Genomic DNA, 25,470 nt, shown 5'->3' with positions numbered 1-25,470 from the left:
GGGTTGGGGTCACTATTAGAGAAGAAAACATCAACCTTCAATCAATCTGGATTTGTGTAGCGCAGCTCATCACCCCTGAGGGTATCCAGGCGCTGCAGGGCATGAAAGATTAGACAGCACAGGGGGAGGGACAAGAGACAGGAGAAGAGAGTGGCACAGAGGGGAGCACGAGCTGTTATGAGGGTGAAGTACATGATGACCACCAAAATGCAAAGGGAGGCCAAGAGCACAGGGAGGGCGTGAGGGAGAGCCAGGAATGCATCACATGCACAGGGAGTGTGATGGAGGCACACAGAGGTGACCGCGTCACACAGAGGGGACCGCGTCACACAGAGGTGGCAGCGCCACATAGAGGTGACCGCATCACACAGAGGGGAACGCATCACACAGAGGTGACCGCATCACACAGAGGTGACAGCGCCACACAGAGGTGACCGTGTCACACAGAGGTGACAGCGCCACACAGAGGTGACAGCGCCACACAGAGGTGACAGCGGCACACAGAGGTGCTCGCCTCACACAGAGGGACCGTATCACACAGAGGTGACAGCGCCAAACAGAGGTGACCGCGCCACACAGAGGTGACAGCGCCACACAGAGGTGACAGCGGCACACAGAGGGGACTGCGTCACACGAAGGTGACCGCGCCACACAGAGGTGACAGCGCCACACAGAGGTGACCGCATCACACAGAGGGGACCACGTCACACAGAGGTGACCGCGTCACACAGAGGGGACCACGTCACACAAAGGTGACCGCGTCACACAGAGGTAACCATGTCACACAGAGGTAACCATGTCACACAGAGGGGACTGCGTCACACGGAGGTAACCGCGCCACACAGAGGTGACAGTGCCACACAGAGGTGACCGCATCACACAGAGGGGACCGCATCACACAGAGGTGACAGCGCCACACAGAGGTGACAGCGGCACACAGAGGTGACCGCATCACACAAAGGGGACCACGTCACACAGAGGTGACCGCGTCACACAGAGGTAACCGTGTCACACCGAAGTAACCGCGTCACACAGAGGTGACAGCGCCACACAGAGGTGACAGCGGCACACAGAGGGGACCGCGTCACACGGCGGTGACCACGTCACACATAGGTGACAGCGCCACATAGAGGTGACCGCATCACACAGAGGGGACCGCATCACACAGAGGTGACCGCGTCACACAGAGGTAACCGCGTCACACAGAGGTGACCGCATCACACATTGGGGACCGCATCACACAGAGGTGACCGCGTCACACAGAGGTAACCGCGTCACACAGAGGTGACAGTGCCACACAGAGTTGACCGCGTCACACAGAGGGGACCGCGCCACACAGAGGTGACAGCGCCACACAGAGGTGACCGCGTCACACAGAGGGGACCGCGTCACACAGAGGTGACAGCGCCACACAGAGGGGACCCCGTCATACAGAGGTGACCGCGTCACAGAGTGGGGACCGTGTCACACAGAGGTGACCGGCATCACACAGAGGTGACCGCGTAAGACGGGACTGCGTCACAAAGAGGGGACCTCGTCACACAGAGGGGACCACGTCACACAGAGGGGACCGCTTCACACAGAGGTGACAGCGTCACACAGAGGTGACCGCGTCACACAGAGGAAAATCAAGAGACGAGGAGCTGTTCATAGTGAGGGGCGAGCGATCACTTAAGTGCAACAAACCAGCGTTAAAGAGGGGGCCGATAAAGCTTAGCTCTAGGGGCAACAAACAGAGAACTAGGGTAAGAAATTGAGCTTTATGGTGAAGAACAGGGCATTAGGGTGAGTAAGGGGGCTTTAGGGTGATAAATAGGGCATTAGAATGAAGAAACCGGGAGTTATGGTGATGAAAAATGGCGTTAGGTGAAGAAACAGGGTATTAGGGTGAACGAAGAGGGCAGTAGTGTGAAGAAACAGGGTATTAGGCTGAAGAAAAAGAACGTGATTGTGAAGCAACAGGGCATTAGGGTGAAGAAACAGGGCGTTAGGGTGAAGAAACAGGGAATTAGGGTGAAGTAACAGGGCGCTAGGGTGAAGAAACAGGGAGTTAGGGTGAAGTAACAGGGCCTTAGGGTGAAGAAACAGGGCCTTTAGGGTGAAGAAACAGGGAATAAGGCTGAAGAAACAGGGCCTTAGGGTGAAGAAACAGGGCCTTAGGGTGAAGAAACAGGGCATTAGGGTGAAGAAACAGGGCCTTAGGGTGAAGTACCAGGGCCTTAGGGTGAAGTACCAGGGCCTTAGGGTGAAGAAATAGGGTCATAGGGTGAAGTACCAGGGCCTTAGGGTGAAGAAACAAGGCCTTAGGGTTAAGAAACAGGGCCTCTGGGTGAATAAAGAGGGCCTTAGGGTGAATCAACAGGGAGTTATGAGAAGAAACAGGGAGTTAGGTGAAGAAACACGGAGTTAGGTGAAGAAACACGGAGTTAGGGTGAAAAAACAGGGAGTTAGGTGAAAAAACAGGGCCCTAGGGTGAAAAAACAGGGTCTTAGGGTGAAGTAACAGGGAGTTAGGTGAAGAAACAGGGCCTTAGCGTGAAGAAACAGGGCCTTAGGGCGAAGAAACAGGGTCTTGAGGTGAAGAAAGAGGGAGTTATGCTGAAGAAACAGGGCCTCAGGGTGAAGAAACAGGGTCTTAGGGTGAAGTAACAGGGAGTTAGGTGAAGAAACAGGGCCTTAGCGTGAAGAAACAGGGCCTTAGGGCGAAGAAACAGGGTCTTGAGGTGAAGAAACAGGGCCTTAGGGTGAAGAAACAGGGCCTTAGGGCAAAGAAACAGGGCCTTAGGGCAAAGAAACAGGGCGTTAGGCTGAAGAAACAGGGCCTTAGGGTGAAGAAACAGGGCCTTAGAGTGAAATACCAGGGCCTTAGGGCAAAGACACAGGGCCTTAGGGCAAAGAAACAGGGCGTTAGGCTGAAGAAACCGGGCCTTAGGGTGAAGAAGCAGGGCGTTAGAGTGAAATACCAGGGCCTTAGGGTGAAGTACCAGGGCCTTAGGGTGAAGAAACAAGGAGTTATGCTGAAGAAACAGTGCCTTCGTGTGAAGCAACAGGGCCATAGGGTGAAGCAACAGGGAGTTAGGTGAAGAAACAGGGAGTTAGGTGAAGAAACGGGGCCTTAGGGTGAAAAAACAGGGAGTTAGGTGAAGAAACAGGCCTTAGGGTGAAGAAACAGGGCCTTCAGGTGCTGTACCAGGGCATTAGGGCGACAAAACAGGGCTTTAGGGTGAAGAAACAGGGCCTTAGGGTGAAGAAACGGGGCGTTATGCTGAAGAAACAGGGCTTTAGGGTGAAGTAACAGGGCGTTAGGGTGTGAAGACACAGGGAGTTAGGGTGAAGTAACAGGGCCTTAGGGTGAAGTAACAGGGCGTTAGCGTGAAGTAACAGGGCTTTAGGCTGAAGAAACAGGGAGTTATGCTGAAGAAACAGGGCCTTAGGGTGAAGCAACAGGGAGTTAGGTGAAGAAATAGGGCCTTAGGGTGAAGAAACAGGGCCTTAGGGTGAAGAAAGGGCCTTAGGGCGAAGAAACAGGGCCTTAGGGTGAAAAAACAGGGAGTTAGGCTGAAGAAACAGGGCCTTAGGCTGAAGAAACAGGGCCTTGGGTGAAAAAACAGGGCGTTAGGGTGAAGAAACAGGGCCTTGGGTGAAAAAACAGGGCGTTGGGGTGAAGAAACAGGGCCTTGGGTGAAAAAACAGGGAACACGGGTGAATAAAGAGGGCAGTAGGGTGAAGAAACAGGGTATTCGGCTGAAGAAAAAGAGTGTTATTGTGAAGAAACAGAGCGTTAGGCTGAAGAAACAGGGCGTTAGGCTGTGTCAATAGAGGTGGCAACAAGACCGGTGGTGGGGTAGCTTTTATTCTAAGGGAGGGCTGGGAAATCTCCTGTAGGAAGATCGAACATATAGGGATCTTGGAGGCCATGTCTTTCTGCGTAAAAATGGCTTGCACTGTCTCAGTGGCCGGGATCCTAGTATATGGACCTTGTGAGACCGGCCTCGCGGCGTGGGCCCTCCCGACCAGCAAGCTACCCTGCAACCACGCCGAACCTCGATGTCACAGACTTCCGGCCCCCGTGGCCTAACATCCCGAGGGCCGGCCAGATCCCCTACACGCATGCCCGGCCGAGGGAGAGAGGAACCCCCCAAGCCAGACCGAGAGGCGCCGACCCAGTCACACCTCTGATCTCTTCCCCGAGGGAGGTTTCGATCGACCACCCCGTAGGCGCCTCGCCTACGGGGTGTCTGGAGTCCCTCCCGGACCCACCTGAACAGATCAAAGGGGCGAGCGACAGGAAACCCCGACACACCGCCCCCAGGCACCAGACCCCTCTCCGCGAGGACTCCGGACTTCAAAGAGGAGGGGGAGTATAACAAGGGGTGCTGAAGGGACGGGGAGCAGAGAAGACCTGGACTGACGAGAGCCTGCTGACCTGGTCGCGGCTCGATCGCTCCCCGCACCGAAGAACCCTGAACCATCTGAGCCCTGCTGACGCTGTCGCGGCTCCCCGAACTCTGAACCATCTGAGCCCTGCTGACGCTGTCGCGGCTCCCCAAACTCTGAGCCCTGCTGACGCCGTCGCGGCTCCCCGAACTACGAAGCTCCGGTGCCTGCTGAGTGACTCGCGGCCTGCTCCTCCAAGAGAAACGGCAGAGATTGCCAAGAGAAGCAACATCCCCTCAGCTCGAGGATTGAGAGCTGTGCGCCGGATACTCCACAGAGACACTGATTCTGAGACTGTCCCGCTACCCCCTACCCCTCATCACGAGATCGCTGCCGCTTGTGGCACTAATTTTGCACCTGCCTTCCGGATCATAAAGATCCCCGACAACTAACGATAAAGTCTCTTGTCTTGCAAAGAATTCCTGTGTGGTGTCCCTCTATCCGAAAAGGGTACGTGCAGCGTGTGCGATCCTAGATACGAGACCCTTCCAGGAAGGGCCTCCCCGCTCTTGCTCGGCCTAACTCTGGGCAAGGTGAGCCTCCGGGTGGTTAGGAAAGTATTCTGCAGCCTCCCCGGGGGACGCCTTCCAACATTTGGTGGCAGGCGACGGGATCCGAGCCAACACCTAGAGATCGTGCGGTGGACAGCTAACGCACTACCAGGAAGAAATGGAAGGAGAAACCTCCCTAGGTGCCGCAGGCACCAACCCGAGCACGACATTCCGAGAGGACCAGCTGGAATCTTATACGCACCGAGAACTGAAACAATTTTGCAAAGACCTTGGAATCGCTACCACCGGACTAAGCACGAAAGAGGACTTCCAGGGAGCATTAAAAACCTGGGTCGAGGTGGGAACTCCCCGGACACAAACAGAAGGAGAGCTGCCTAACGAACCACGAAGCACCCCGGGGAAGAACGGCGCCCCCGAGGGGGGCCTATCCCCAGAGGAACTAGCGGACCGAGAAAGAGGTCGCAACCACGAACTAGAACTAGCAAAATTAAAAATCGAAGGAGAACTAAAACTGGCCGAAAAGAAGCTGGCGGTAGAACAGTTACGCCTACAAGGAGAACTTGAGGAAAAGAAACGACAAAGAGAACACGAAGAAAGAAAACTCCAACTGGAGCACGAACGTGGCCTGAAAGAGATCGAGCTCAAGGCTAAGAATGCGGAGGCCAGACCCTCGGGAACCCAACCCATCTCCTCCACCGTGGAACCAAAGGTCCACATCCCCAAAGATGTGGTGAAGGAATACTATAAGAACGACGACATCCAGCAGTGGTTCAAAGCCTACGAAGTCGCCATGACCTCCCACCGAGTCCCGCAGAAAGACTGGGGGGCTGGGCTGTGGGGCCGGTTCCTGAGCGAGGGGAGAGATACCATGCTGGACCTGCCCTCCACGGTGATGAACTCCTACAGTCACATGAAAGAGGCCCTAGTAGCCAGATATGGGCTCACCCCTGAAATGTACCGACAACGGTTTAGAGACTGCAAGAAGATACCCGGTACCACCTGGGTGGAGTACGTGAACTTTTACAGCCGGGCCTTGGACGGGTGGATCAAGGGCAGCAAGGTCTCCACCTTTGAGGAGCTGTTCGACCTAATCGCATGGGAACACTTGTCCGCTAATTGCTTTGTAGAACTGCGCCAGCACCTTCTGGACAGCAAACTCACCGACCCTCGAAAACTGGCCGTCGAAGCTGACCGGTGGGTAAACACCTGGGCCTCCCGGGGTCCCGTGGGAGACTACGGTCGCCACAGTCAGGGACCCCCCCGCCAGAGGGGCGGAGGGAATCAAGGCCGGCCCAGGGAACTCCCGGGGGGATCCCCGCTCAGCCCCCCCAGAGGACAACCTCCGCCCTTTCCAGCTCCACCTCCGGCCAGCACCGGGCCACCAGGGAGGCCGGGGCCCCGAGTGAGGATCACCTGTTTCCGCTGCCAACAGACCGGACACTACGCCAGCGACCCTCAATGTCCCATGTACCAGCGAACCGCCACAACCACCCCACCGGCTCGGCAAATGGCCTCCGTAGCCCTGGGGGAAGAGATGGAAGACTCCGAAGAATGGGAACCCGCCGCCATGGCCTTGGTCTCCCTAGGGGACCGGGAGATGGTCCCCGGAACGTCCCTACCAGCCAACACGAAGAAGTACCGACAGCAGGTGACGGTCAACGGTCACCGCGTCGAGGGCCTCCGGGACACGGGGGCAAGTGTCACGGCGGTCCATTATCACCTGGTCTCCGAAGACCAGATCCTGCCCGGTGCTTTTTGTCCCGTCATTTCATCAGACACTTCCGAGAGCCTCTGCCGGATGGCCCTGGTTCCCTTCGAATGGGGAGGAGTCACTGGCAAGTTAAAAGTGGCGGTCCGAACCTCCCAGCCCGTGGACTGCCTCCTGGGCAACGATCTTGAGAATTCCCCGTGGGGACAAGTAGAACGAAGGGCCCATCTCGAGATGATGGGCCTACCCGAATGGGTATGCGCCACCACTCGCTCGATGACTCTCCGAGTGCCTTTCTCCGAGGGGGGGGGAGGCCATGCCACGGAGCACCGCCACCATCCCCGAGGTCCCGGATGCACCACCCGAGGCCAACGCCCCCCTGCCGGAAGAAGCGACCGTTCCCGACGAGGGGTCCGTGCCTTCCTACCCCGAACCCCTGACCGAGCTCGGGGACCTGCCGGAATTGGCCCAGTGGCGCAGCGAAGGAGGTCCCTCCCCAGTAGAATTCTGTCAAGAACAATCCACCTGCCCTTCCCTCATTGGACCCCGACAACAGGCCGAGGCCCAAGCAGCAGGCGACCGGACCGGCACCCACTGGGTATACTGGAAAAACAGCCTCCTGTACAGCGAACAGAAGTCGGCCGAATTGGGATCGGCCCGAGTACTGGTGGTACCCCGGCGCTTCCGAAGTCTCCTCCTGGGCCTGGCCCATGATGTACCCCTGGCCGGACACTTGGGTCAAGATAAGACCTACCAGCGACTCGTCACCCACTTCTATTGGCCCAAGATGCGAGCGAATGTGGAGGCCCACTGCAAGTCCTGCCTCACGTGCCAAGCCAGCGGAAAGAGTGGGGGGAAGCGCAAGGCTCCACTACAACCCTTCCCCGTCGTCAGTACTCCTTTTGAGCGGGTAGGCATCGACATCGTGGGACCGCTGGACCCCAAGACCGCCCAGGGCCACCGGTTCATCCTCGTCCTGGTGGACCATGCCACCCGCTACCCCCGAAGCCATCCCCCTCCGCACCGTGACGGCCCCCGTGGTGGGCCGGGCCTTGATGGGGATCTTCTCCCGCGTGGGCTTCCCCCGCGAAGTCGTGAGTGATCGGGGTACGAACTTTATCTCCCGATACATGAGGTCCCTCTGGCAGCAGTGCGGAGTATCATACAAGTTCACCACCCCGTACCACCCCCAAGGGAACGGCCTAGTCGAGCGCTTTAACAGGACACTGAAAGGAATGATCATGGGCCTCGAAGAACCTCTACGCCGGAGGTGGGACGTCCTCCTCCCCTGCCTCCTGTTCGCCTACCGGGAGGTTCCACAAAAATCCCTGGGGTTCAGCCCATTCGAACTGCTATATGGACACCCCGTCCGGGGACCCCTGAGCCTGGTCAAGGAGGGTTGGGAGACGACTCCCCGGGGGACCCCCCCGGATGTGTTCCGATACATCTTGGCACTCCGCAACCAGACCCGGAAATTCATAGAACTCGCAGAGGCGAACCTCCAGGCTAGCCAAGAAGAGATGAAGCGCTGGTATGACCAGAATGCTACGCTGGTCGAGTTTCAGCCGGGCCAACAAGTCTGGGTCATGGCCCCGGTGAAACCCTGCGCCCTCCAGGATAAGTGGACTGGACCCTTCAAGGTGATCGAGCGGAAGAGCCAAGTCACCTATCTCATCGATGTGCAGTCCCCGCGGAACCCCCTCCGGGTTCTCCACGTAAACCGCCTCAAACCCCACTTTGTAAGGACAGAGTTGAGTTTACTCCTGGCCACCGACGATGGGGCCGAAGAAGACACCGAGCCCCTTCCAGACCCCCTGGGGGCGAAAGAGACCGATGGTTCCGTGGAGGGGGTGAGACTATCAACCGCCCTCACAGCCCCACAGTCCGACGACTGCCGCCAGCTACTAAGGCAGTTCGCAGACCTCTTCTCCCTGATCCCTGGGGTCACCAACTGGTGTGTCCACGACGTGAACACCGGCGACAGCCCGCCAGTGAGACACCGGGCCTACCGGGTCCCTGATCGGGTCCGAACCTGCATCCAGACCGAGGTAGCGAAGATGCTGGCTCTCGGGGTGATTGCACCCTCCGACAGCCCCTGGGCCAGCCCGATAGTCCTGGTTCCGAAAGCGGCGGCCCCTGGTGTCGCCCCCGAGCTGAGATTCTGTGTGGACTACCGAGGACTCAATGCGGTCACCCGAGCGGACGCTCACCCTATCCCCCGCGCAGACGAGCTCATTGACCGCCTCGGGGCCGCTCGCTACCTCAGCACCTTCAACCTAACGTGTGGATACTGGCAGATTGCCCTCACGAGGGAGCCAAGGAGCGCTCCGCCTTCTCCACCCCGGATGGGCACTACCGCTTTAGGGTGATGCCGTTTGGAATGAAGAATGCCCCGGCCACCTTTCAGCGGCTGGTGAACAGGGTCCTGTCCGGACTAGAGGGGTTCAGCGCAGCATACCTCGACGATATAGCGGTATTCAGCTCCCAATGGACCGAGCACCTCCAGCACCTCCGACAAGTCCTGTTGGCCCTGCGCCGGGCCGGCCTCACCATCAAAGCCAGCAAATGTCAAATTGGGCACGGCTCCGTAACCTATCTGGGACACCAGGTGGGAAGCGGGCAGGTCGCCCCCCTCCAGCCAAAGATCAACGCCATCTTGTCCTGGGAACCCCCCACGACCCAAACAGAAGTCCGGGCCTTCCTGGGCCTCACCGGTTACTACCGGAGGTTTATTAAGAACTATGGCAGCATCGCAGGCCCCCTCACAGATCTAACCTCCAAAAGACTCCCCAAGAGAGTACAATGGACTCCCCCCTGCCAGAAAGCGTTTGACGCCCTAAAAGCAGCTATGTGTACGGCTCCGGTGCTTAAAGCCCCTGACTACGCCCAGGAGTTTGTGGTCCAGACGGACGCCTCGGAACACGGCATCGGGGCAGTCCTCTCACAGTACGACGACAAGGGCATAGATCAGCCCATAGCCTTCATCAGCCGAAGGATGCTGCCCCGAGAACAGCGGTGGAGCACAATTGAAAGAGAGACCTTCGCAGTGGTCTGGGCCCTCAAAAAGCTACGGCCCTACCTGTTCGGAACACACTTCCGAGTACAAACAGATCACCGACCCCTGCGGTGGTTGATGCAGATGCGAGGAGAAAACCCCAAGTTGCTACGCTGGTCCATCTCCCTCCAAGGGATGGATTTCACTGTGGAACATCGCCCCGGGACGGACGACGCCAACGCGGACGGCCTGTCCCGATTCTTCCGCTTCAGCGAGGAGAACCCCCAAGTGGATGGGTAGTTCTCCCCGCCTTTCAGCTGGGGGGGCACATGTGAGTCCGGCCTCGCGGCGTGGACCCTCCCGACCAGCAAGCTACACTGCAACCACGCTGAACCTCGATGTCACAGACTTCCGGCCCCCGTGGCCCAACATCCCGAGGGCCGGCCAGATCCCCTACACGCATGCCCGGCTGAGGGAGAGAGGAACCCCCCAAGCCAGACCGAGAGGCGCCGACCCAGTCACACCTCTGGTCTCTTCCCCGAGGGAGGTTTCGATCGACCACCAGGCCCCCGGTGAGCGGGCGCCTCGTCTACGGGGTGTCTGGAGTCCCTCCCGGACCCACCTGAACAGATCAAAGGGCCGAGCGACAGGAAACCCCGACACACCGCCCCCAGGCACCAGACCCCGCTCCGCGAGGACTCCGGACTTCAAAGAGGAGGGGGAGTATAACAAGGGGTGCTGAAGGGACGGGGAGCAGAGAAGACCTGGACTGACGAGAGCCTGCTGACCTTGTCGCGGCTCGATCGCTCCCCGCACCGAAGAACCCTGAACCATCTGAGCCCTGCTGACGCTGTCGCGACTCCCCGAACTCTGAACCATCTGAGCCCTGCTGACGCTGTCGCGGCTCCCCGAACTCTGAACCATCTGAGCCCTGCTGACGCTGTCGCGGCTCCCCGAACTCTGAACCATCTGAGCCCTGCTGACGCTGTCGTGGCTCCCCGAACTCTGAACCATCTGAGCCCTGCTGACGCCGTCGCGGCTCCCCGAACTACGAACCTCCGGTGCCTGCTGAGTGACTCGCGGCCCGCTCCTCCAAGAGAAACGGCAGAGATTGCCAAGAGAAGCAACATCCCCTCAGCTCGAGGATTGAGAGCTGTGCGCCGGATACTCCGCAGAGACACTGATTCAGAGACTGTCCCGCTACCCCCTACCCCTCATGACGAGATCGCTGCCGCTTGTGGCACTAATTTTGCACCTGCCTTCCGGATCATAAAGATCCCCGACAACTAACGATAAAGTCTCTTGTCTTGCAAAGAATTCCTGAGTGGTGTCCCTCTATCCGAAAAGGGTACGTGCAGCGTGTGCGATCCTAGATACGAGACCCTTCCAGGAAGGGCCTCCCCGCTCTTGCTCGGCCTAACTCTGGGCAAGGTGAGCCTCCGGGTGGTTAGGAAAGTATTCTGCAGCCTCCCCGGGGGACGCCTTCCAACAGACCTCCTGAAACTTCGGCCTGGAATCTAGCAGATTTCTGTGTTGTAGCAGCAGTCCTCTCTTTAAAATACGGTAGCATTACTATTCTAGGGGACTTTAACGTCCATATGGACAGTGACATATGCACGAAAGCCAACCAACTTGCAGATACGTTGAGCGGACTCAACCTTACACAACGCGTCACGGCCCCCACTCATGCTGCCGGCCACATACTCAATCTCATTTTTACTAATGACCCCAACCTGATGGTGGAGGCTCCCCTACTGTGAGAAGTTGGCCTGATATCTGCTGATCACTAGTTCTAGTGGGCACCTTGTATCAGTCCAAACAACCCCTTATGGTGATAGGTTAAAAACAACCTTTATTGAAAGCCATCCTAGTGGTAGCTATGGAGAGCAGCCTTCAGGCTAAGTCTTGAAGGAATGTAAAGTAGTTAGATTTACCAGTCTATAATCTCTTCAACGATCAAATGAAAGGACAACCACACCAGGTATATATTTAAAATATATGTATTTAGGTTAACACACACCCCTCTAGTCTCTTTATGAGACTGGAGTTTGAAGTACTTAAGTTACAAGATAGCAATCATCAGTAATAGCACAAATACACGTTTGGGCCCTAGGGGCGTACCAAACCATATACCAAAAAAGTGGTATAAGAACCATGACTGGAATAGACACTAGGCCTATAGCCTGTAGAATCGTTGGGACCCCAAGGAACCATCCAAGGTAGTGACACAGGGGACCCATGGGGACTGTATACAGTGTGAGAAAACAACCGCGGGTTCCTGTTATCTTCTATGAGCAATGTCGCGGTTGGAAATTTAAAGATTAGGGACACTTCTAATCGTTTCAGGACCAAACCTTTTGGACTTAAGAAGTTCTAGGACCAGCACCCACGGGAGCACCGGAGTACTCGAGTTACCTCACCCAGGGAAGCCGGGTGCATAGGTGTCTTTTGGTGTCGGGTCGTGTCGTCGATTTCAATGGAAGCCTGCAAAGAACTGCTGCTGCCGTGAAGAGGAGAAGTGTCCGAAGAGATCCAAGCCTGGATCTAGGATGTAAGGAACGTGAAAGCAGAGAGGACAGAGTCTGGGTCATTAGCCAGTGACCGAGGGCAGGATGGACCAATGCCCACAGATGTCGGGTGCTTCAGGTGAGTTGATGGGTGTCTTGACTCTTCAGCCACGAGGTCCAGGAGGCGTTGACGAAGTCCACGGGCCGGATTCGAGCTGTCCCACAAAGTCTGTCGAGTGCTGTGGTGTCATCGACCACAATGGACCCAACAAGCCTTGACAACGGCAAGTCACTGGAATTCAGAGAAAGGACTGCGGTGCAGACCATCAAGGTCTGAGGGACTCACCCAGCAAAGGTAAGTCAGGGCACATCTGGAGCAACCCGGAAAGCCCAAGCAGAAAAGGAGTTGCCTTCGTGGGGACCTGCTAGCCAACGGGCTAGTGATCGCAAAGGAGCCTCGAGCACTTGAAGCTGGCCCACGGGTCACTCGTGGAGTGGAGGCCAACTATCTTTGGTGCAGGAGGTGCTCGAGGCTGGGGCTACTCGGAGCCCAAAGCACAACTTCGAGGAGGTCCAGGAAGATAGTGTTGCTGCGAAAGATCATGGCGTCCAGGGGTCACGGTTCCACGTCACTCACGATAGCCATGGGCCTCAGCTTTGCTGTGGACTCAGGGTAGCCTCGGTGAAGTGTGGAAATCTACCTCTGGTGATGCAAACACTTCGGTGTCCGGCGGAAGCATCAGCGATGCAGAACGGTCAGTTGCTTCTTTGGTGCCTGCCAAGCAGGGGAGTCACTCCTTGACCCCAAGGGAGATATCTTCAGTCTTCTAGTCAGGATAGAACGACGAAGGTCCAGGATATATGTTGCAGAGTTTCGTCCAGGGTAATCTAAAGTCTTAGGTACTGGATTCCTATACTTATAGTAAGTTTAGGGGATGAACTAACTCTAAGGCCCCACCTATGGGTGGGCTTGGAAAGAGAGGTGGTTACACCCATTTCCTTTGTCCAGTTTTGCGCCAGAGCAGGGGCACGTAGCCCCTGCAACCGGTTTAAAGTGGACTATGCACAGGGACACCAAGTGTGCCCCCAGTGCAGGACTTCAAAGCACCAGAGAGTGCTCCCGCCCAGCCCAATACACATCTGCCTGTCTGGGGAGCTGGTGACACCTCCCCTCAACAGGAAACCTACTGTCCAGGCCTCCCCTGCCGGAGTTTCGGTCAGCAGCAGGAGGCCAGACCCGTGTCTGTGGCAGAGGCATCCATTTTGTGATGCCAGGGCTCAGGAAAGTCCTACCGGGTTTAGCCAGTGTGAACATGTCTCTCCCTCTAGAAGGGTGGAATGCTACCCCCGCTGCCAGAATTGGTGGGGGGGGGGGTAGTATTCCAAAGCGTTTGACACCAAAGACGACATGTTTTGATGCAGCCATTCCAAAGTTAGCATTTACCGCAAGGTTATAATGTACTTAAGAGTATATGGTATGGCTGTATCACAGAACAGCCATAAGGAAGTATTTCCGAAAGCTGCAGAGGGGCTCAGCTCATGCTTCGGCACCCTCTCACATAAAACCAAGCACTCTGCCTTCAGGATTGTCAAGGCCTGCCATAGGAGTGGCTTATAGGTTGTGTCTCTATAAGGGTAGTGATATAGGTAGCCTATACCACAGTAAGGGGTGCAAGCACACCCTTACCCAGGCTGCAGTAGCAGACCGGTGGTGCCATTTTGGAGTGCTTCCCAGGGGTGGCATAATACATGATTCAGCCCCTGGTAGGTCTCTGAGGTATGCCCTAGGTACATAGTATACCATATACAAGGGGCTTATAAGGCACTCCAGAATCCAATTAGATATGTACCTAATGTACATGCAAACCATTTTAGAGAGGAGCAGCTAGGCTGTGGTCCTGATTAGCAGGGCCACAGCCAGACAAAGGTCGAAAAACAGTGAAACACTAGCAAAAAGTGGGGGTACCCATGTGAAGCTGATCCTACTCTCCTACACAACCCCCCCCCCCAAACACAGGGACATTAAACTAACCTTGACCAGTTGAGTCTTCATGTTCTAAGTGGAAATACCTAGAGAGTCCATCTGCATTGGCATGGTTTCTCCCAGGTTTATGTTCCACTGTAAAGTCCATCCCCTGTAGGGAAATGGACCACCTAAGCAGTTTGGGGTTTTCACCCTTCATTTGTTTTAGCCATAAGAGGGGCTTATGGTCTGTCTGAACAAGGAAGTGAATACCAAACAAGTATGGCCTCAACTTCTTCAGAGCCCAAACCACAGCAAAGGCCTCCCTCTCAATGACTGACCAATGTTTCTCTCTAGGGGTCAGCCTTCTGCTTATGAAAGCTACTGGCTGATCCTGACCTTCTTCATTCAACTGTGACAGTACAGCCCCTACCCCCAATTCAGATGCATCAGTTTGAACAATGAACATCTTGGAGTAGTCAGGACTCTGCAGAATGGGAGCAGTACACATGGCCTGCTTCAGGTCATCAAATGCCTTTTGACAGCTAGCTGTCCACTGAACCTTTTTGGGCATCTTTTTAGAAGTTAAGTCATTCAAGGGTGTCACTATTGATCCATACCCTTTTACAAATCTCCTATAGTACCCAGTCAGGCCTAAGAAGACTCTCACCTGAGTCTGGGTAGTTGGAGCAACTCAGTCCATTATGGTCTGGATTTTGCTCTGCAATGGTTGAACCTGGCCTCCACCAACAAGGTGGCCCAGGTACACAACCTGACTCTGCCCTATCTGGCACTTAGTAGCCTTGATAGTTAGGTCTGCGTTTTGCAGGTCCTCCAAAACATTCCTTAGGTGGACCAGGTGATCCTCCCAGGTGGAGCTAAAGACAGCAATATCATCTAGATATGCTGCACTAAAGGCTTCCAGGCCTGTGAGAACTGTATTCACCAACCTTTGGAAAGTGGCAGGTGCATTTTTCAGACCAAAGGGCATTACCACAAATTGATAGTGTCCACTAGGGGTTGTAAATGCTGTTTTTGGCTTTGCATCATCAGCTAGCCTGATCTGCCAGTAGCCAGCTGTCAAGTCAAATGTGCTAAGGTACTTGGGTGAGGCCCAGTGCTTAATTTGTGCCGGTGCTTTCCGGTGCTTAGCACCGGCACTTATTTTTCAGGGCCGGGTCTACACCATGCGTCTGCACTTCATATGTCATTGTGGCAAAGTCAGTAATATAATTACCTCACTTACTGAATCACTGCTGCAGACAGTGTTGTTCGTCTCCCGAGTCTCCCACAGGCATGAAGAGCGGCTGTGAGAGACAGTAATAAAACTAAAAGATTAATTCCCGTTATATCCGATCTTGCTTTAGGTGGTGCGGCGGCCCTTAGCTCAGTGTTGCCGGTGGGCAAGACACTGATTGGGCAGCGGGCTGGATTTGTTTCTGCGGGGGTCGGGGCTGTGTGTGCTGCGTCATGCGTGATGACCTTTCTTTCCCAACATAACCATCTGCAAGCACAACCGGTTCGGCAAGTCGGCCATCACCAAAGACGAAGGGCTGTGAGCTGGCAGCTCCTGAACATAGAGGACGAGGAAAGGAACAGTGACTAGATGAAGGCCCCAGGCCTGGTGGACGACTCCCCCAAATCATTCCACAGCAAGTCTTTCGGCATGTGGGACTTCTTCCAGTGCACGGGCCACAAAATGGAGGACACACATGCTGCTCCACTGCCAGTACGTACCGCAATGACGACTGCGGCGTTGTTAACTTCACCACTGTGAGTAATCATGTAGCGCAGGAAAACTAGAGGGTGTCTCAATTGTGTCATGAAGAGATTCAAAATGTGACGCAGTGCTTGTTAAACTACATTATCGTTGTTCTTGTGTTTAGTATTACCATCATTGCTAGCTCTATTAGATTCCTCATGTGCGATTATATGGTGTGTCTTACTGCCTTATCATTGGAGGCTGTGTACGTCTGAGGGTAGAAAAGAATTTCGGTTTCCTTATTTACAGCCACTGTAAAATATGTTCGCCGGGCTGGAGTCTTCATCTCAGATATGTATTAAACTACCAGGCTACTCTTTCAGATTGATTCAAGCAATTCTTTCTTTCGAGGTCAACAAAAGGAATGGCCCAAACTTAAATTGTAGCACTCTACGGAGTGGCAAAGTCTGCTGCATCTGCGAGTGCTGTGTACACTCACAAGTTAGTGACCAGACCAACGTTGGCAACACTAAAGAGACTATAATAAAACATGTCTCTTTATCTATAAACACGCACACACCTAAATGCACAATGTGTGAGTCTGTTTTATGGTCACACGGAAGCCTTTCATCAGCGGTAGAGTGTGCAGCCTCCGAAGACCCCTGAGTTTCAAAGTGTGCGCTGGTAGGTACATTTTTGCAGAAAGAGTTCAGCTGATATGGTATTTGGAGCTGTGGCGTAATGAAACTTGCGGGGGCCTGCAAAGTACATGGAGGGTGCCCCCCATGGAGCCCGCAGGCCCCCTCAACCTGCACCGCAGGGACTAATGTTACACCACTGATTTTGGACCCGGTACACGGCGATGTAGCCGGCAGCACTCAGCCCTGGAAAGCATGTAATGTGAGGGTAGCCGCGGTGCCTATTTGAACACTGCATCCCCGCCAAAGCATTTCTACTCTCAGTGCTACGTCATCACAAGGCACCTTTATTCGTAAAGGTATGAACTATAATGCTACAAAGACATTTTTATGAGGGACAAGCCAGTTAAGAACTAGCAGCTAACATCTGTGAGTTCATTTTTGGAAAAGCCAACTCAGCATTTCATCCTTCTGAGAATGATACATTCGACAGTCAATAAGCCACAGTTATGAAAAAAGTCAGTACACGGGATTGTACAGACAGAGACATATTCTTTGTAAAGGAAATAGCTTTTTAAACGAGCGTCAAGCCTAAAACGCACAGACAATAAAATGGATTGAAGAAAACGCAGCATTTCAAGCTCTGAATTTATGACCTGACACAGGTGGAATAAAGCTGACGACCCTGCAGTACGGGAAATAATGAGAACTGTGTCATTCTCTGTGTGCAATGCTCTTCAACGGCAGTTTGGCAGAGGGAAGTGAATGGGGTGTTCTGATTGTTACAGTGGTGGGCAGGACAGCATCAAGGTGTGCACTGACGATATGCATTCTTAGAGGAAGTAACTTTGGTAATTTCTTAATTTGAGCACCAGCGCTTTTCATGAGCACCAGTTAAGGACATTTATGCATGAGGAGATGAAGTGATTTGCCCAGTAAGAGGATGTTGAGCCCACGCCGAGACTTGACCCGCCACTGCAAGCCAGCAGCTCTGACCATTATGACACATCCTCTCCTCACTCTCATTGTTGTTCTATTTTAGGGGGCGGTAACATGAGAAATGGGCTGCTGGAAGCTTCCTCCAGACGAGAGGCTCGGCACTTATATTTTTACAAATTAACCACTGGCCTAATGGAATCAACGATCGTCGTCGTTTTTTCCTGTCATCATTGAATGCAGCACAGCAGCCTTTATTTTGGGGATTCTGCTTACCTCATACCTGTCTCTACTTACTGGTGTACGTCAGACCTCACCTTCCCCCAAAGCAGTTAGCACTGGTGACGAGGGATAACCAGGCATAAAGGAACCAGGACTTCTGTAGGAGTCCCTGTCTAACTATAAACTTAACATTGTAACACAAAAGAACCCTGGGGAGAGCAGGAAAGACCCCTACCACGCTTAGACAGAAGCTACCGCCTTACATCAGCAAGGCCCGCCTCTCTGGTGAAGGCCCCCTCAAAAGGAAAATTACATAGGGGCTATTACTAAGTGATACTGAGGTAGGAGCTGTGAATCTTCTATCATAATCAGACACAGGGATTATAAACCAGACCCAGTATTCATTTCCCGAAGGCAGAGCCTGAAGGTCCCAATCAAATTGGAAGGAAACTCAAAAACACGTCATTCTCAGATTATATAGATGTATTTTGGTGGGTGTAAGACTTGATGATTACTAACACTCACTTTACAGGATGATGTCCCTGCCAATTGGGGTACACAGGAGCGTAGGATATTTCACATGGCCTAGGAAAAGGAATGCTGGTATATGTAGTACTCACTGAGGAATGATGTGATCGAGGGCGGGCACATTACAAAAGAAGTCTGTGGTTTGGTGCCGAGCAAGCACGTGATTAATTATCTGATTGGGGTGGGGTGTTAAGAAGCCAAGTAAGTTTACTGCAGCTGAGTGAGTCACAAACGTGGTAGAGATGTGTGCTGCAGCAGTTCGAGGAAATATTAATGTGATGACATCGTCATAGTAAGATCAATTGGGTATTACATCTCACTTTTAGCAGTGCCAGTTCAGGATGTGGGTGGAGCTAATATAGTGGGTGGAGCCAGTGGAGGAAGTGGGTGGAGCCGAAGAAAAGTAGGTGTGGCCTCCAAAAAACATTTGAGCACCTGCACTTCATATTTTACAAATTAAGCACTGGCGAGGCCAAAGTATCTATAAGCTCATCTGCCCTTGGTATTGGATAGGCATCAGTCCTAGTGACTGCATTGAGACCCCTGTAGTCCACACAAAACCTTATCTCTCTTTTTCCACCACTGGTGTGAGGTTTTGGAACAAGGACCACTGGACTAGCCCAAGGGCTATCTGAGGGTTCAATAACACTCAAATCCAACATTTTCTGGACTTCTGTCCTGATACAGTCCCTGACATGGTCAGGTTGCCTATAAATTTTATTTTTAATAGGCAGACTGTCCCCAGTGTTCACTTCATGAGAGCACCAGGTAGTCTGACTTGGAGTCGGTGAGAACATGTGTCTGAACTGATTGAGCACCTGTCTGCAATCAGTTTGTTGCTGGGCAGTGAGGCTGCCTGCCAAGGCTACACCATCAACTGACCCATCATCAGGGTTCTGTGAGAGGTGGTCAGGGAGTGGGTCACTCTCTTCCTCTTGTCCCTCATCAGTAGCCATGAGCAAGCCCATGTCACCCCTGTCCACATATGGCTTTAACCTGTTGACATGAAGTACCCTATGGGGACTCCTAGGGGTTCCAAGGTCTACCAAGTAGGTAACCTCCCCTTTCTGTTCAACAATAGTGTGGGGTCCACCATACTTGTCCTGGAGAGCTGCTGGGGCCACAGGCTCCAACACCCACACTTTCTGTCCTGGCTGATAAACAGTCAGTACAGCCTTTTAGTCCTGCCAGGCTTTTTGCAGTTCCTGGCTAGCCTCAAGGTTTCTGTTTGCCTTTTTCATGTACTCAGCCATCCTGGAGCGGAGACCAATTACATAGTCCACTATGTCTTGCTTTGGGGGCTTGAGAGGTAACTCCCATCCTTCCTTCACCAAACACAATGGACCCCTGACACGGTGTCCAAACAAAAGTTCAAATGGGCTGTAGCCAACCCCCTTTTGAGGCACCTCCCTGTATGCGAATAAAAGGCAGGGCAAGAGCAGGTCCCATTTTTGCCTAAGCTTCTCTGGGAGTCCTTTAATCATGCCCTTTAAGGTTTTGTTGAATCTCTCAACTAAACCATTGCATTGTGGGTGATAGGGTGTGGTGAACTTGCAGTTCACTCCACACTCCTTTCACATAGCAGTTAAGTAGCTAGACATGAAGTTTGCATCCCTGTCAGATACTACCTCCCTAGGAAAGCCTACTCTTGAGAACACACTCAAGAGAGCTCTTGCCACTACAGGTGCTGTAGTGGTCCTTAGGGGAATTGCTTCTGGATACCTGGTGGCATGATCCACTACCACCAGTATAAATCTGTGCCCAGATGCTGTTTGGGGATCCATGGGACCAACAATGTCAATCCCTACCCTTTCAAAGGGCACCCCCACCACAGGTAGTGGTATCAGGGGGGCCTTTGTAGTGCCACCTGCTTTGCCACTGGCTTGGCAGGTTACACAGGAGCGACAAAACTCCTTTGTGTCTTCAGACATGTGAGGCCAGTGAAAGTGAGGAACAATTCTGTCCCAAGTCTTGTTCTGGCCTAGGTGTCCTGCTAGGGGAATATCATGGGCTAGTGTCAATAGGAAACCCATAAACTTCAGAGGTATAACCAACCTCCTGGATGCACAAGGCTTGGGGTCTCTACTCTCTGAGTATAGGAGTCCATCATCCCAATAAATTTTATGGGTGCCACTAGCATTCCCAGCAGCCTCATCAGCAACTTGCTGTCTGAGGGTTTTAAGAGAGGGGCAGGTTTTCTGCTCCTGGCTCAGATCAGACCTGGAAGGGCCCCCTGTCCCCAAGAACTCAACCTGGTCAGGTTCAAGCTCCTCTGGGACAGTCCCTTCTTCAGGCTCAAGATCATCTCCCTGAGGAGACTGATCAGCATCATGAGACAGGTGGGAAGGCTCTGCCTTAACCCTACTGCTCCTCCTCTTGTGAGGCACCTGGTCCATTATTCCAGAATCCAGGGCCTGTCCAGTTTTAGACATTTTAGCCTGTGACCTGGTCACAGCAAAAACATGTGCAGAGATCCCTAACATTTCTGCAAGTGTCCTGAGCTCCACTTCAGCCCAAGCTGAAGTCTCTAGATCATTGCCAAGCAAGCACTGTACTGGTAGGTCTGCACTTACCACAATCTTCTTAAGGCCAGTTACCCCTCCCCAGGAGAAGTTAACAACTGCCAGAGAATGGTCTGTTCTGACATTGCAAGCATTGGTCACTTGGTATATTTCACCAAGTATAATCTGCCCAGGATCCACAAGATCTTTTGTCACCATTGTGACACATGCTCCTGTGTCCCTGAATGCCCAAACTTCTACTCCATTAATTATAGGCTGCTGTCTGTATTTGCCCAAGTTACTGGGACTCACAAAGGGGGACATATTCATGACCCCATTACTGACAAGCACAGCCTGAGTTGGTACTTTGACTAGGCCAGAGTCCATCTCAGAACCCAGGGTCAACCCTACTACACCCTTATTCTGTGTATTCCCACCACCAATTATAACTGCACTAGGGGGAGCAGGTGCTTTCACGGCATTGGTGGGGGCTGGAGTATTTTCTTTGGCCTTGGTGCAGTCACTAGTCCAGTGAATTTTCTGTTTACAGATTTTGCACCAAGTTTTCTTTTGGCCTTTCCTGACTGTGTATCCCCATCTGAAGAAGATTTTTGGGGCCCTTGAGAAGACTTCTGGTCTTTACCCTTGTCCCCACCCTTCTCAGAGTTTTGAGAATCTTGCTTCTTTGGGTCACCACCATGGTTCTATACCTTCTGCCTCACCCTGGTTCTGACCCATTTGTCTGCCTTCTTTCCCAATTCTTTGGGAGAGGTCAAATCAGAGTCTACCAGGTACTGGTGCAACAGCTGATTTTGACAGTTATTAAGAATCTGCTCCCTCATTATCAGATTGTACAATCCTTTGAAGTCACACACTTTACTGCCCAATAACCAACCTTCCAGAGCCTTAGCAGCACAGTCAACAAAGTCAACCCAGTCCTGATTTTGTGCTTTTTGGGTGTCTCTGAATTTTAACCTGTATTGTTCAGTGGTTAGGCCAAACCTATCTATTAGTGCACTTTTCAAGACTTTGTAGTCATCAGCATCCTCTTCTCTTACAGTGAGGAGCTTGTCTCTACCTTTGTCTGCAAAGGAGAGCCATAAGATTGCTGCCCACTGACCTTGAGGGACCTTCTGTACTTTACAGGCCCTCTTCAAGGCAGTTATCCATTTGTCCTAACTTTAGGACTCCTAAATGCCTTCTGTGAATACCGAAAGTCTTAAAATTAGTATTTTTCTCAGTTTAGTAGTAGTTTAGTTAGGACTCCTAACTTTATGTCTCCTAAATGCCTTCTGTGAATACCGAAAGCCTTAAAATTAGGATTTTTCTCAGTTTAGTAGTAGTAAAGTTAGGAGTCCTAACTTTAGGACTCCTAAACTGAAAAAAATCCTAACTTTAAGACTTTCGGTATTCACAGAAGGCATTTAGGAGTCCTAAAGTTAGGACTCCTAACTTCTGTGAATACCGAAGTTAGTAAGTGTCTTCTGTGAATACCAAAATGAGTAAGTGCCTTCTGTGAATACGAAAATGGTAGTAAGTTTAGGATTTTGTCTTAAGTTAGTTCTGTGAATCGGGCCCATGGTGTCCAGGGGTCACGGTTCCACATCACCCACGATAGCCACGGGCCTCAGCTTTGCTGTGGACTCTGGGTAGCCTCGGTGAAGTCTGGAAATCTACCTCTGGTGATGCAAAGTCTTTGGTGTCCGGCGGGAGCCTCAGCGATGCAGACCGGTCAGTTGCTTCTTTGGTGCCTGCCAAGCAGGGGAGTCACTCCTTGACCCCAAGGGAGTTTTCTTCAGTCTTCTAGTCAGGATAGAAAATCGAAGGTCCAGGATATATGTTGCAGTGTTTCGTCCAGGGTAATCTAAAGTCCTAGGGACTGGATTCCTATACTTATAGTAAGTTTAGGGGATGGACTAACTCTAAGGCCCCACCTATGGGTGGGCTTGGAAAGAGGGGTGGTTACACCCATTTCCTTTGTCCAGTTTCACACCTGAGCAGCGGCAGGTAGCCCCTGCAACCGGTTTGAACTGTACTATGCACAGGGACACCAAGTGTGCCCCCAGGCCAGGACTTCAAAGCACCAGAGAGTGCTCCCGCCCAGCCCCAATACACATCTGCCTGTCTGGGGAGGTGGTGACACCTCCCCTCGACAGGAAACCTACTGTCCAGGCCTCCCCTGCTGGAGTTTCGGTCAGCAGCAGGAGGCCAGACCTGTGTCTGTGGCAGAGGCATCCATTTTGTGATGCCAGGGCTCAGGAAAGTCCTACCGGGTTCAGCCAGTGTGAACATGTCTCTCCCTCTAAAAGGGTGGAATGCTACCCCCGCCGCCAGAATTGGCGGGGGTAGTATTCCAAAGCATTTGACACCAAACACGACATGTTTTGATGCAGCCATTCCAAAGTTAGCATTTACCGCGAGGTTATAATGCACTTAAGAGTATATGGTATGGCTGTATCACAGAACAGCCATAAGGAAGTATTTCCGAAAGCTGAAGAGGGGCTCAGCTCATGCTTGGGCACCCTCTCACATAAAACCAAGCACTCTGCCTTCAGGATTGTCAAGGCCTGTCATAGAATTGGCTTATAGGTTTATTTGTGTCTATATAAGGATAGTCGTATAGGTAGCCTATAACACAGTAAGGGGTGCAAGCACACCCTTACCCAGGCTGCAGTAGCAGATCAGTGGTGCAATTTTGGCGTGCTTCCCAGGGGTGGCATAATAAATGCTCCAGCCCCTGGTAGGCCTCTGAAGTACCTATGCCCTAGGTACATAGTATACCATATACTAGGGGCTTATAAGGCACTCCAGAATCCAATTAGATATGTACCTAATGTACATGCAAACCATTTTAGAGAGGAAGCAGTTTGGCTGTGGTCCTGATTAGCAGGGCCACAGCCAGACTAAGGTCGAAAAATATTGAATCACCAGCAAAAAGTGGGGGTACCCATGTGAAGCAGATCCTACTCTCCTACACCTACCACTTACGTGGTCTGACCATTTATTATTACCATTCAACTTTAAACCTGCTCACTGCAGCACTAGGCCTCAGCACTGCCCTGAGAGAAGGAGAAACTGGAGCAAAGTCACTAGAGATAGCATGACAGCAGCACTCCTTACGGTCCCCCTCAAGTTTTCTGGGAATCCAGATGAACAAACAGCAAGTTTTAATAGTTGGGTGGACAACGCCTTAGATGTAGTTGCCCCCCCTAGACTAGTCGTCTCATCTAGGAAGAGACCATCTGCTCCCTGGTTTTACTCAGAACTCCGAGCCGAGAAAAGATTATGTAAAAAATTGGAGCGCACTTGGAGACAATCATACGACCCCGCAGCCAAACTCTCCTACAGAAAGGCCCTAAAAAATTTCCCTAAACTTAAGCGAAGTACCTTGGGGGACTATTTCACCCACAAGATGAAATCAGCTGGAAATTCAGTGAAAACTTTATTTAAAATTGCTGGGGGTGCATATTGGGGCCGGTCTGTGAGGCAGGGACTGTGTCTCACAGAGGACACGCACAGTGCGCACAGGTGACAGGCAGCTTCAGTGGGGGGGGGGGACAGTTCACACTGTGACCCCTCTGTGAGGGGAGGGACGGTGTCTCAGAGTACATGCACAGTGTGCAGAGGGACAGGCAGCTTCAGTGGGGCGCACACTGGGGCCCCTCTGTGAGGGCAGGGACATGGTCTGACAGAGGCATGCGCAGTGCACACAGGTGACAAGCAGCTTCAGTGGGGTGCACGCTGATGGCTGTCTGTGGAGCAGGAATGGTGTCTCACACAGGACACACACAGTGCGCACAGGGACAGGCAACTTCAGTGGGGCACACTCTGGGACCAATCTGTAAAGCAGGGACGGTGTCTCAGAGTACACACACAGTGCATACAGGTGTAGGCATCTTCAGTGGAGGGGCACTGGAGCTGTGCACACTGGAGCCCCTCTGTGGGGAGGGGCGGTGTCTCACAGAGGCATGCGCAGTGGACACAGGTGACAAGCAGCTTCAGTGGGGTGAATGCTGGTGACTGTCTGAGGAGCAGGGACAGTTGTTGTGTAGTTCCCACAAACCGTAGGACCTTTGCATTTTTTGGGCAACATAAACTTTGGGTGAAGTGCCTAGACTGATTCCAAGCACCCCGCAGAGTATGTTGGCCTAGAGACCAGCTAGCTCACAGTGCCACCTTAAGCCCCCCTAACCTTACCAGGGAGCAAATAGTTTCTGGAAACCACTGAACATGACAACCATGACCTCTGAGGGATCGTGGACCTTTCGCTCACTCACTCATGCTTATTTGTGCTCATAGAAATATATACAAAATACACAGTGAGACATTTTCAATATATTTATTGAACCAATGTTATGTGCTGTGATAATCAGTAGACTGAAGCAGATGAAAGTGATTGCAAGCACCAAAAGAGTGAACAGTAGATATAGTTCTACCATAGTGCTCAAACAGTGTACATATGCAGGCATATAAACAAGGCAGTAATCATGTGTACTCCTACTATGCAAACCCTACTCTGAGTGTATGTAGAGGGTGTGTAGATGTGAAGCGAAGAATTCTCCCAAGGGGCAAACCAACCCCATTAACTGGCGGGAGAGAATGTAGGACCTTGTCTTGGTCCCAAACTGGACCCCCCTCACAAGTTGTCAGACTGCTGCATGGTGATGTCTCGGTGTCAGCTGAAGTGCCTCTTCTGCTAATCTTTTGAGATGCTCAATATTTAAAATAGAAAGCATCCTTGTGATGTGCGTATAGGTTAGCGATGCTATGGATATGTGTAGATAGCCCTGTCACCCCTTGGATGAAGATAGAACGACATTTG

General features: G+C 52.6%; 1 protein-coding gene across 1 annotated transcript in view; it reads left to right on the top strand.

Moving 5' to 3' along the window:
- The window catches only part of MSMP (microseminoprotein, prostate associated), an 88,447-nt gene that overhangs the window by 51,703 nt on the left and 11,274 nt on the right, over window positions 1-25,470 (top strand). The gene's annotated exons all lie outside the window — the stretch shown is intronic.

This window comes from Triturus cristatus, chromosome 2_1 (assembly GCF_964204655.1).
Source record: "Triturus cristatus chromosome 2_1, aTriCri1.1, whole genome shotgun sequence".
Lineage (NCBI taxonomy): Eukaryota > Metazoa > Chordata > Amphibia > Caudata > Salamandridae > Triturus > Triturus cristatus.
This window is presented reverse-complemented; position numbering and strand designations above follow the sequence as displayed.